This window comes from Dromaius novaehollandiae, unplaced genomic scaffold, assembly GCF_036370855.1.
Source record: "Dromaius novaehollandiae isolate bDroNov1 unplaced genomic scaffold, bDroNov1.hap1 HAP1_SCAFFOLD_41, whole genome shotgun sequence".
Lineage (NCBI taxonomy): Eukaryota > Metazoa > Chordata > Aves > Casuariiformes > Dromaiidae > Dromaius > Dromaius novaehollandiae.
In genome coordinates this window covers 2602171-2615213 of record NW_026991492.1, presented here as the reverse complement: position 1 = coordinate 2615213, position 13043 = coordinate 2602171, and positions in this window count along the sequence as shown.

Below are 13043 nucleotides of genomic sequence, written 5' to 3'. Positions count from 1 at the left end.
CAGAAGAACTGGTCCACTGTGTTGTCTTGGCAGAGTGGTATTGAAAATGTGCTCCCAGTGTGCAGCACAGCAGTAAGAAAACTACTTCCCCAGGCAGCTGCTGCCGTTTTGACACAAGCTCTGCTGCCCATGAGGGTACCATAGTGCAGGGGTCTGCAGATGGCAATGTAGCGGTCATAGGCCATGACTGTGAGGAGAGAAAACTCTCCTCCAAAGAAGAAGACAACCAGGAAGACCTGGGCAGCACATCCCGAGTAGGAAATGGCCGTGGTGTCCCACAGGGAATTGGCCATGGATTTGGGGACAGTGGTGGAGATGGAGCCAAGGTCCAGGAGGGAGAAGTTGAGGAGGAAGAAGTACATGGGTGTGTGGAGGTGGTGGTCGCAGGCTACAGCTGTGATGATGAGGCCATTGCCCAGGAGGGCAGCCAGGTAGATGCCCAGGAAGAGCGAGAAGTGCAAGAGCTGCAGCTCCCGTGTGTCTGCAAATGCCAGGAGGAGGAACTCATTGAGGGAGCTGCTGTTGGACATTTTGCTATCTCCGGGCATGGGCGACTGTCCAAAGGAGAAAAGACATTGAGATGTTAGGAGAGACTTTTCAGGACATAAAAAAAAAAAAAAAAGAAAGAAAAGTTGCAGTTCTCATACAACCCCCCACATTGCCCCTCTCTTTACTGAGAGGATCTTTGTGCAGCTCCCTTGCTTGAGCTCCACTTTGCACTGGCTGAGTGTGCTGCTCTGAGGAGCAGGGACATGTGCCCATGGACTCCAGAGGAGTCTGTCCTGCTGTACAGTAGTGGGAATGGGGATGACTAGCTCTGACAGTCACAATTTCACAAAAAAGTCAAATGTAATCCACGCGTCTTGTGGAAAACCTTTTCAGCATCTTCACTCCCAGTTCTAAAGAATGAGACTAGAGGAACAGAGTTTTAGGGATTTTTAAATAGTGTTTATTTTCTTTGAGATGTCCTTGTAACCTCTGGGGAGTGTTCCTCAAAGGCAGAAATGAATTCTCAGCATTTCTGCTGCGAGTCCTGAGAAGATCGGATTCAATGTCACCTACTGCAGAGTGAGGACATCTTGTCTGTCTATTAGCCTTGTTCCCAGCTGTCCTGTGCTCACACCTGCTTGAGTGAAGGATCATGTTACCCTAAAAAGAAACTATCCACTGCTGAGAGCAGAGGAGTCCAGTTTCAAAGTGCAGGTCTCCAACCTTCTCACCCTTTCTCAGGGCACCAGAGGGAGGTCTTCACACTCCCCTTCTAGCCAAGGATACACAGGACTCTTTTCAGCTGCCCAGTTACACCCTCCCACCACTACCTCCATACTCTCAGCATCTCTGCAGCATCTTCATTTGTCTCTCAGATATCACAGAGATGCTATGAGACAGCAGTGCCTTTCTGGAGGGCAGCTCACAGTCTAGCAGCACAACACAGAAAAACAGTCAAAGGACTGTCAGGACTGAAGATAGTCTCTCCTTAAGGGACAGTCAGCTCATTTCCCAACCCCACGGACTACATTTCCTGGAGCTCCACACGTTCAAAGGAGGCTGGGGAGATCTCACTCCCATGCAGACCCCTCTCGCACAACTTGCAGCATCAGTGTCTAAACTGCAGCTGAAACCCCCCAACCCCAGGGAGCCCAAAAGCAAGAACAGGATCAGCATAGAGGGGAAACAAGGAGCAACATGATGATCCTGCTTCCAAGGGAGGCAAAGAGAGAGAGGCAGATGGGCACTTGGGAAAGCCTTTCCCTTACCCAGCTGGGCATGCCACCTTGTAGACAGTGATATTGCAGGGCAGCCACTCTCAGCCCTTTTGTCGGGCAGTATGAAATGGACCCATAGAGGAAAGATGCCCCTCTCCTCTGCTGGAGGTCTGGCTGAAGGGGATCGGGGCAGAGTGGAGGGTTTATACCCTGGACCCCATGGCCTTGAGGGCAGAGGCTCTGCTGGGTGGGAGAGAAGACATGGGGGGCTTGCTCAGAGGAAGGTGTCTGAGTCAGAAGGACTGACCATGACTTGCCCAAATCCATCCTCCCATGATGATTCTGTGCACAGTTCCTTCTCATTCCCTGCCCATCTCTGTTGCCTGGAGCAGTCCCTGCTGGGACTTTTCTCTCTCCCAACATCTTTTCCCTGTCGGTGCTCACAGACCCTGTCCCACCCTCTCTGTGCTCAGTTCTGCCCTACAGAAAACTCCAAGACAGGGCACTGTCCAGGGGCATCTCTGCATGCAGGCCCTAAGAAGCAGGTCAAAGAAACCCCCAGGAGGCCACAAAGTTGATGCTGATGCTGTCTCTAGGCTAAGGTGGAGGTGGAAGGGGTTTGCAGAGCTTTCTCACAGACCTACTGATCTCTGAGAGGGATGGCTTGTGAGTCCCAGTTCCTTGCCAAAACAGAAAACCCTTTCCTTTTTTCTCCCTGCTAAAATTAGGGAGAAAACTGAAAGCACAGACACCAGAAGGAAAGCTCCTTCCCTTGGAAGTAGCCCTTCTCTTGATCTTCCTCTTGAAAAGACCCCATGGACATGTCCTGTGCCTGAGCTAGAGCTGTGAGCACCCTTGACCCACGCAGCACCTTCTCAGCAGGAGAATGAACCTGCCCAGCCCAAGGTCAATCCTTCCACCCAGAGCTTCTCCCCGCAGAGCCAAGGGGACTTCCCCAGGCAGGCTGAGTGCTGACCTTTGCAGGCGGCAGTCACTGCCCCGGGCACACAGCACCCTGGCACATAGGGACGTGGCGCTGAATTACAGTCCTGGGCAGACCTGTGTGCACACCCAGGCTTCACACCCCTGCAGCCATCCCTGGGAGAAAGGAGCAGCATGGTCTGTCCCTGTGACAGTGTGGCAGGGAATCCCTGCTCTGAAGCATCTCCTCCTCTGCCTACACACTGGAGGAGCCAGGAGAGCGATCCTTATAAAAACGATCATACATGGCATGGGCTGGGTTCCCTTCCAGGAACCTCAGCAGCATTGCCCTGCAGCCAGAGATTTATCATGTCAAGTTTTCTCCCACAATGAGCTCTCCTCTGGCCTCCCACTCCACACACTCTGCTTTGGCCCACTCACACCTTTCGCTTCTCTCTGCCTTGCCTCATCTCATGTCAGCAGCAGCAGGCAGTGCCCGCAGCCCTGCTGCTCTTGGCAGAGGAGCTGCTCCTGCACACAGCTGTCTCTGGGCAGTGCTGCCAGGTTGCCATGAGCTCCCTCCATCCCAGGAGCCTGGCCCCACTCAGGAGCAGGGGCCCAGCTGAAGGCATGAATGTCTGTCCCTTGTGCTCCCTCCTCCTAGGAAATATTCACTGATGTAAAGCAAAATAATCAACTTTGGTCCCTCTCTAAACAATGCAGAGAGAACAGTTACAGCATTGTCACTTCTTTCATCAGAGGATGGTTATCTGCAAGAGGTGGAAACGTCCCACTCTGGAAATTTATGTTCCCATCTCTTAACTAGGCAGGACCCCTAGAAGGGGATAAGAAGGAAGCTCATTTTCCCATGGTTAGGGTTTTCATTCAGATGAGTCAGTCTGGGCATCTCATGCCCCTTTAGAAGCCCCTGGGCTGGAGTGGGATTCAGCTAACTCCCGTGAACTCCACAAACACACAGGAGGTGGGATTCCCCTTGCCAAAACTGAAGTGTGCACAACATAGAGGTCTGCATGTGAGCTCCTTGTCTAAGCTCCGTTTATAATCAACGAAGGTGGTGGGGGGAGTCACTTGCTCACACACAAACACCTGGTGATGGTTAAAGAGACAGAGGTGGTCCCGGTCATCTGCCAGTGTCTGTTTGTTCGGATGGAGCAACTGGGAGACCCACATCCTTCTGGAGCATCAGATGGGGGCCAGGTGGTGAATTTCTCTGGCCATCTGGAATGACACTAGATGCCTACTGCAACTAGTGTTCCACTCACTATGAAGCTGAGACAAATGAAGATCCCAATGTTACAAAAACAAACAGCTAATGTAATTCAGGGCAGACACTTGATTTAATGACATATAAATAAGCCTGCAGGGCCATGTCAGATGCATGGGGTGCCAGGACAAGCGCATGTCCCTGGTAGATACAGCATGGGACCTACAGGAAAACCATGGCCCTTCGGAGTAGTGCTGGGCCAGTGCCCCAAGGCACCTTGGATTTCCTACCTCTGCCTAAACAAATGAATCCCAACACTGCCTTAAAGGAAAGTCCATCCCATCTACATTCAAACATACTGCATAAAAGGGAGGCACACCACACCAAGGTCTCCACTCTAGTCTCTGCACTCTCAAATCCTTCTTGCTCCCCACATTCTGAATGTCTTCTCACACCCCCAGCTGATATGTCCAGGGACTGTGCTAATGGTGACCTCAGGGTGGCTGGATCACAGGCTGCGCTGGCCCAGGGACTTCCTCAGTGGCACCTTGTCCTTCCTGGAGATTGGTTCAAGTCTGTCACAGGCCCAATGGTGCTTCAGAGACAGCTCAGGCAGCAAACCCCTCTCCTGACATTCCTGCACAGCCCAGCTCTGTTTCTCCCTGGCCTTGGGCACTGCAGGGTTTGCTCTCTCAGTGGGAACCTCCTTTCACCACTACATTGCCACCTGCTATCCATGCCAGCATGTCACCACTTGCAATCAAAGCCTTTGCATACATGAGGTCCTTGGTAACATGTTTCCTGTGACAAATCTTCAGCAGGCACCACAGCTGAGATGCTGAAGCCAACATATATGCAAAGACATGCAGCCTGGGGTGCAGGCAGGAGCAAATGGAGATGCACAAGCTCTCCCAGGAGTGCCACATGAGTGGAAAAACTGACATGTGGTGGGATCACTCGCATGATTGGAGTCCTTCAATGGCAGGGTGCAAGTTCTTCAGGAGAGACCACCAGGGAGGATGAGGAGGGGGGTGTCGTAGGTGCGAAGGGGCAGCTTGGATGTATGGAGCTCTTCCATGGGATGGAGCAAGAGAGGCAGCTCTGAAAGGCAGAGGAGCTCAGGAAAGCCAGCAGGTAATTAAGGACAGCACCCATCAAGCACAAGAATGCTCCACACAAACAGTTTGTAAAGCTGGTAGACATCTCTGGACCCCAGCTTGGCTAAACAGGGAGCTCACACGTGAGCTCCAGGGCAGTAAGGCAGCCTATGGAAAGGGGAAGAAGGCAGAGGCTGCAAAGGAGGAGTTTAGAAATATTGTCTCACAAAGTAGGGATGGTGTTCAGGAAGCCAAAGCTCCCCTGGGACAGGGACACTTGCAGGGGATGTGAAGGACAGGAAGAAGAGCTGCTACTGCTTCAGTGACAGTAAAAGAATCAACAAGGAAATGTGGGCTCACTGCAGAATGGGGCAGGGATCCTAGCAAAAGCAGATGTAGATAGGTCTGGGGAAGTCAAGTCTTTCCTGGCTTCACCAGCCTTCACCAACAAGGTCTCCTGAGCTGTTGTCAGCTGTTGTGGGCTCAAGTCAGGAGTCCTGAGGAGAAAACCAACCTGCAGTGCCTAAGTCTCTAGAAGTCATCCCATAGAAGTCTCTGGGATTGGATGGCTGGCATCCATGGACATGGAGAGAGCTGGCTGCTATGACAGGAAGACTGCTCTCTGTCATCTTGGAAAGGTTGTGGAGATCAGGGGAGGTCTGAATGAGGAGAAGAAGGAATATGCTGTGCCCATCTTCAAAAAGGCCCCAAGAACAAACCAGGGAGCTGCAGGCCATTCAGCCTCACTCTGGTGAGGAGTGTGTCATGGAGCAAATCTTCTCAGATCACATTTCTGGGCACATGAAGAAGGTGCCTGGCAACAGTCAGCATGGATTTCCTGAAGGTAAATCATTCCTGAGCCACCTGATTGCCTGATGTGATAAAAGACCTGCACTTGTGGAGGAAAGGAAAGTAGTGGATGTGCAGTAGACATCCAGATGGGCAAAAAGCTGTTTGGATGATGGAGTTCAGAGGGTTTTCATGAATGGGTCATGCTTTACTGGGAAGCCAGGTAAAGGTGGGTTATGCAAAGGTATACCCCACATCCTGTCCTGTTTGAAAGGCTCATCAGCAGGGCAGAACAACATGTGCATCAGGACAGGCAGAGACCTGACTGGCAGAGGAGTGACCGTGAGGAGAAGGCCCTGGACCTCACGAGCAATGCCATATGAGCCAGTGATGCGTGCTCACCACAAATGAGGCCAGCTGCATACAGGACTGTATTAGGAAGAGCATGGCCACCCAGGCAAGGGCAGTGCTTATCCCCCTCGACTCAGCACTGCTGTGGCCATGTCTGGAACAGTGTGTCCCAGAGTGGGATACCCAGTGCTGGAGGAATGGGGAGCAACTGGAGAGGGTCCAGAGGAGATCTGCCAAGACGGGGCTGTGGTCCTGAAGCACATGGCCTGTATGGAGAGGTTGAGGGACCTGAGCTGCCTTAGCCTGCTGAAGGGGAGGCTAAGGCCAATACAGTCGTTGCCTGTGACTGCCTGTGGCAGGGCGGTTTCAGAGATGCTGGAGCTTTTCTTGGTAGTGGGAAGCAGCATGAGAAGGGGGAAGAGCCACAAACTGCAGGTTGACTGTGCTTCAGGTAACAAGAATGTCACTCGCAGGGTAGTGCTGTGGTGCAACAGGACACCGAGAGGGACTCTGTGATCAGCCCCTCGGTTTATGTTTCCAGGAGCAGCCAGCAAGGACAGAGGGACATCAGAAACAGTGGGCAGATCCTGCAGTGACAGCAAGGTGGGGTGTCTACAGGCTGCAGGGAAAGAGGCACAGCTTTGGGACAGCTTAGGACAGCCTGTGGTGGAGATGATCGAGGGCAATGCCAAGGCTGAAAGCCTCCAAAAGAACTGAGGTCTTTGTCCCCTTTGCTATGGCTAGTGTCTCTGCCACCGAAGCCTATGAGTAGACACCAAGGCCTCACTGTCTGCTTGTCCCCTGGGGAGCCCAGCAGGTCTCATGTCATTGTCCTGCATTCAACATTGCACACCCTGACCTGCACACTGACCCCAGGAAGAGCCATGGAAAATACGTGGGGGGAAGGATCTCCCTTCCCAGGGTCTCAGTTTTGATGCTTGGCCATTTTGCTTGAACAACACACCAAGGGTTAACATGGTATCAGAGCCACCTGCACATTTCCTTTGCCTGCCTGTAACGGGTGATTACAATTTTCTGCTCTCATCAGCTCCCAGTGAGTCTTTGCTGGTAATGGCCCTCAGTGGGATCTATTAACGCTCTACAAAAGTTTGGGATTTGCTTCTGACTTTGACTTGAACATTTTGCTCCATCTCCTCGCAAGAGCTGAGGTTCATGGACTCGGCACCAAATACACCATGGGGCTCATTACAATGCAAAAAGGCCCGATGAACCACGTCTCTCTCTATGATTTTCTTCAAGTAATGCACGGTTAATTGGTTTCAGCAGTGTAGCGGAATGATAGTGACTTCAGATAGAGCATAGTGTAAAAGTATTTCTGCTTTTTAAGGTTTTTATGATTAGTATTCTTTTTCAGCTTTCTGAATAAGTGACAGCAACATTCTCCAAATGATATAGATTCAGAGTGTCTCCTAAGGAAGTGTGGACATGTAGGAAAAGCAGTTTCCCAGAGGTCAGACACTGTGTGGACACTCCTCCTCCCCATCTCCTCAACCCTGCCATTGCCCTCATCAGCCACCTGGGACTTGCATTGCTCTTGTTAAAGTCTAACTTTTTTCACTGCAGTCTGCAAATGAATGTTACAGCTCATATGCCCCAGTTCCCCCCTGCTTGCCTTAGAGAACGAGCTGCAAACAGACACAGAAGAATTTTTCTTAATTGCAAACCAGAAAAAAAAAATCATAATGTAGTTTCCTAAAAATAATTACACTCCTCAACCTTATGCCAAGTTTAAGCTGCCTCCAATGAGGTCCACAAGGGATAGATGGACTAGAAATCTTTTGGATAGATAGGAAATGCTAGATAGAAACAGAATGAAGGACTTGCCCAGAGGAGCAAACTACTGAAAGGCGGAGCAAGCTTTAAACTCCCCAAAGCGCAAATCAGCAGTGCAGTATGGGAATGAACAAAGAGTGATGGAAGGAGTTACAGTGTTACAATGTCCAGAGAGTGTGCTGTAAAGGGGATGTTAGAAACTGTTAATGTAATCAGGACATGTGGAAACAAAAGAGAGAGCCATACAGCTGCTGGGGGTCCTGGACCAAGCCAGGGGCTGTGCTGCTCTTGGGTATCTTGGACAAGGCTGTGTTTCTGTACAAAAGTCTGGAAAACCCTCTATGCAAGCCCCTAGAGAAGAGGGATTTTCCTGGGCCTTAAGAGCAACCCAGGCAGGACTCAGGCATGTCAAGGGAAACCCAGCCCACCCACACCAAACCCCCTGCTCTCAATCCTGGGACCTTCCTGGGTCCTCGGGCCAGGAGCAGGAGGGAGCATGGGGACATGGCCACGTCCCAGGCTAGCCTCTGTCAGGCCTTCAGCTCCACAACATGTCCCAGCTTCAAGTGAGCTCTCCAAAGCAACACTTCCCTTGGCCCTGGTGCACTGGCAAGACTTTGGGCAGACACCCAGGAGACAGGGCAGAGGAAGGGCAGAGACCTCAGGGTGCACAGCTGGGCTCACAGCATCCCAGAGGCAGTGCCACAGGCTGGATAAGCACCCCAAAGAAGTAAACGAGTCCTTCCTTTTGCAGTGACTTGGAAAGCCCCATCTCTGACAGTATTCAAGGGGGATGGAGTCTCCCTTCTGCAAGATTTGCAGAGGTGGGAGCTGGTCACCTCACAAACTTCTGAATGATCCCAAATGCAGGTCCTGAGGCACTGTACCACCTTACAGGCTCTGCATGGGAGCCTGGACAGCAGCCCTGCAGTGTGTGGGCATGTCCTGAGATGCCCAGGGTCAGAAATGTGGGAGATCCAGGGTGCCAGGGCTGTACAGCCTCCAAGTGAGACATTGTCCTGGAGGGGGTCCAGGGTGCCAGGGAATGTACCCAAGGGAGAACCACTACCTTGAGGTGACATGGAAAAGCCCATGGACCAACTCACATCAAAGATGAGAAACAGTTTTCCCCAGGCTCAGCCAAAAGGAAAGCAGGGCAAAATTCACGGGAAATGGGAAAAACCCCAAATCTGCTACCTGGGCTGGCCATGGCTTTAGAGCCTGGCAGGGACCAGGGTCCTGGAGAAAGCCCTCTGGATGATGTGCATTAAGGGCACATTTGCTCTTCTCTGGCATCTCTATCCTCTCTATCTTAAGCACTGCAGGTAGAGGAACCTTGCTGAGGATTTTTAAAATCTTTGGTACCTAAAGGAGGAAGGCCATGTCCTGTCCCATGTTGCCCTACATCCTACTTTGACAAAAAGAGCGACCCCCAGCAGAAACCAGTTTGGAGGCTCACCAAAGCATCTAAGCCCATGGCCACACTTTGTGCTGTTTCATCTCACGTGACTTTGATCCTGGCTTTGAAAAATGCCAAACCTTAAACCAGCCCTGAAACCCTGGCTTCCCACACAGGTGTGCCCAGGGCAGAGACCTGTCAGTGCAGGGGTGCAGAAGTGATGTCTCTAGTGCCCCATTTGAGATATTTCACAGCCTTTGCCACCATCTGGAGGCATTCCTGAAGGATTTATTAGCAAATTCTGGAAAATAACATGGGTGAAGGGAGGTGACTGCTTTCCAGGACATGAGGGGAAATCTCTCTGCTCTCTCCCTAGCTGTGCCATCTCCATGGCAGTGACCTCCTGAGCCCCCGATGACATGAGCTGAGGTCACAGTGGGATGTGCTGCATCACAGGGAGGTCTCCCCGGTGCCACAGCAGCACCCTCACTTCCCTGTGAGGCCTGCTGGGCACTGCTGGGCACCACTTGTGCACTCTCCACTGCTGCCCTTTGGAGCCACTCTGTGGCAAGGAGAGGGGATGGGAGCCCCGCTGGAGCCCCTCACTGACAAGCAGAGGAGCAGGGGCACGTTGGAGAGGAGTTTTGGGTGATGAGACGGCAAGAGTGTCCTTTCTCCTTGGCTGGTGAGGTGAGCCAAGGGCAAGGGGGCAAGTGAGATGCAGGAGTGCATGATGGACACCATCAGCCCAGACCACAGTTCCTTGTTCCCAGCTCTCCTGCGGCTCTCCACTGAGGGTAAGGGCTTTGGGAGCTCCTTCCTGAGGGGTCGCACAGAGACTGTGAACTGCCATAAGGGCTGTGGATCCTGGGCTGTGGGGGGTGGCTGGACAGGGTGGGGGCTGCCGTGACAGCCCTGTTGTAGAGTCCCGATGGGGCCGAAGGAGTGAGAGGGCCCTGCCCGTCCTGGCACCAGCACCGACCCAGGGTACAGGGCAGCCAGGAGCCTCACGGGGCCCCTGTGGCAGAGCCCAGACCCTGTGGGGCAGCAGCTGGGCCCCGGGGCCCCACACTGCCCGGGCACAAGGCGCCCAACTGCCCCCAGGCCCCACCGTGCCCCGCCGCACCCCGTGCTACCGCCCACAACATGGCGCCCCACCGCGAGGGGGGAGGGGGAGAGCGGAGGGGAGGGGCAGAGCTGGCCGCCTGGGCAGGAGGCTGCAATGGTTCCCCGGCAACGCCCCAGTGCTGCCTCCTATTGGCGGATGTGAGGAGGAAGGGGGGGTGGGTTTGACTGGTGGCTCTGTAAGCCAATGGGAGGCCCCATGTTTGAAAACCCGGCCCTGGAAGCGGGGCGGGACAAAAGCTACAGCGAGGGGCCGGGTGAGAGCGGGTGCGAGCGGGGCTGGCAGGGCTGTGGGCGCGTCCCGATGGTGGCGGGTGCCCTCCCGCCGGGGTGGGGGCAGCGGTGCTGCCCCGGGGCTGCTTTCCTCCAGGAGCTGCAGCAGGGGCTGGTGGGGCCGGGAGCACGGGACAAAGCGCCCTGGCCCCGGGGGAGCTGCCCTGCGAGCCAGACGTGCAGGCTGCCCCCGAGCAGCTGGGCCGGGGTGGCTGGGGGGAGTTGGGGGCAGGAAGCTTTGCCCCTGCCCTGGGCCTGAGACCCCTTGTCAAGCCTTTCCTGGAGCTGCTGCTGCCACCGCAGCCCCCAGGTGCTGCTCAGAGCTGCATTTGGGAGCTGCTGGGCAAAGTGTGAGCAGGCTGCTGGTGTCCTCGCGAGGGGCCCTTCCCAGGGGTCTCTTCTGTTCTGAAAACGGCATTTCCGAGTCTCTGCCTCTGAGAGAGGCTTTCAGAGAAGTTGAGACACAAGCGAGAGGCAAGAGCTGCCTGATCAGCCCCTGTGAGAGCCCTTCTGCTCTGCTTCCTGGAGGTGGGAAGTGAGCAGGCCCCGGGCTGTGAGTGGCTGTTCAGAGGCAGGGCCTGTTGCAAGGCCTTGGAGGACTAGAAGGGAATTGAAGGGATGGAGAGTTGGGCTTTCTGTGTTTTGGGGCCCTTGGGGATGCCCTGTCTGCTGCCATGTCTGGTGATGTGCCCTGTGTGTTGCTGGTGCAGTGGCGCATGTTGGTTGCCAACCCCCTGAGGTGGGGGGGTAGCGGGGTGTCACAGTGCGGGGTGCCCTGTGGTGGAGCAGGGTGGTGGCCCCAGTGTTGTGCTGCTCAGCATGGGAGGAGGTGGCTGGAGAGAGCAGTGCTCTGCTCCCAGAGCCCAGCCTGCCATCACGGAGTCCTTCTGGGAGACCTGGGGGAGGACTGTTGGTGACCGTGTTCCCTCCTTGGAGCATCCTGGTGCGAGCCAGGGATGCTCGCAGTTTGGTGGTTTCTGTCAGCTGAGGTTCAGGCTTGCAGTTTCTGACGGTCTCGATGCTTCTGTGAGTCTTTGGGATTTTACTGCTTTTGCTAGAGAAAGTTCTCTTCTCACTCCTTGAAGGCTTTCTGTTGAAGCTGGACCCTCATTGCATCTTCCCATCTCGGGCCCTAACCCATTCCCATCCATCTGTTGTCCGAAAAGCGGATTCGTTGCCCGGTGTGCAATAAGCCAATATTTACACACTCAGGAGAGACATTTGTTTATTTATTTCAGAGTTGCACAAGCCTGGGTGCTCGGTGGTTTCCCACAAATCAAGCACACCCCCCCAACTTTTCAAGTAGCATTTATACACACAAATTGCCAGATTTGTGACTTTCCCTTATATACTGATTGGTTAGTGATTTCTTCATTCCCTGGGTCCCACCCCTGCTTCTCAAGCTCCTGATCAATTAACACTGCCCCAGCAGGGACAGTAGGTGTTATCTCCCAAGGTCCTGAGGAAGAAGACATAATCCAGACCCCTTAATCAGCACTGTTTCAACAGTGAGAGGAGGCTTTGCTTCCCAAGGTCCTGGTGCCCAAACAGGCCTTATTTCTCAGCCTTGACATCCTCCCTTTCGGAGGGTGGGGCACAGGAATGCAGACTGCTTGTAACTCCCTTATCTTTCCAGCCTGCACCAGCTCTGAGGCCCTTTCTTACCAAACTAGGAGCGTGGCCTAAGGCTTCAGCAAATTTAGCTACTCATGCTAAGCAAATTCTATCTAAGATAGAAGTTATCCAAATCTACCTACTTCAAACATTCTTTCTGAGCTTCTCAGGGTTGTCTTGTAACAGCAGCACCTAACAACACCACACCTAGCACACTCATGCCTGCACATGGGCTGCTCTCTTTTTCCCCTGCTGCAGCACAGGAGGGTCACACTAGAGCAGGACAGTGCAGGTACTTGCAGTGACTGCAACTGGAAGGAACACAAACCTGAGCTGTGCATCCCTTGCAGGGCACTCTGGCTTGGCTTGCCTTCTCAAAGGCCCTGCTTGCCTAAATAGATCCTGCATGTGAAGGCAAAAGCCCCTTGACAGTCATCTGCCAAGAACAGTCTTGCCTGTCTCCAAAGACCACCTCTCCACAAGGCCTTCACTCCTCCAAAGAGCTGCCAGCATGCCAACAGCCAGCAGGCAGTGAGCACCTCCCACCGCCTCCTCCTCCCTCAGCAAACACTGCTGCAGAGCAAATCTCTCATTGCAGAAAGCAAACAAGAGGGAAGGAGGGAAAAAGCAGGCTTGGTTCACATCTCAGAGAGAGCAGAACCACTGCCTGGCCTTTAGGCAGCATCCTGCCTGCACATCCTGCACAGACGACAGCATGCTCCCAGATTACCTTGGTCACGTCACCAGGG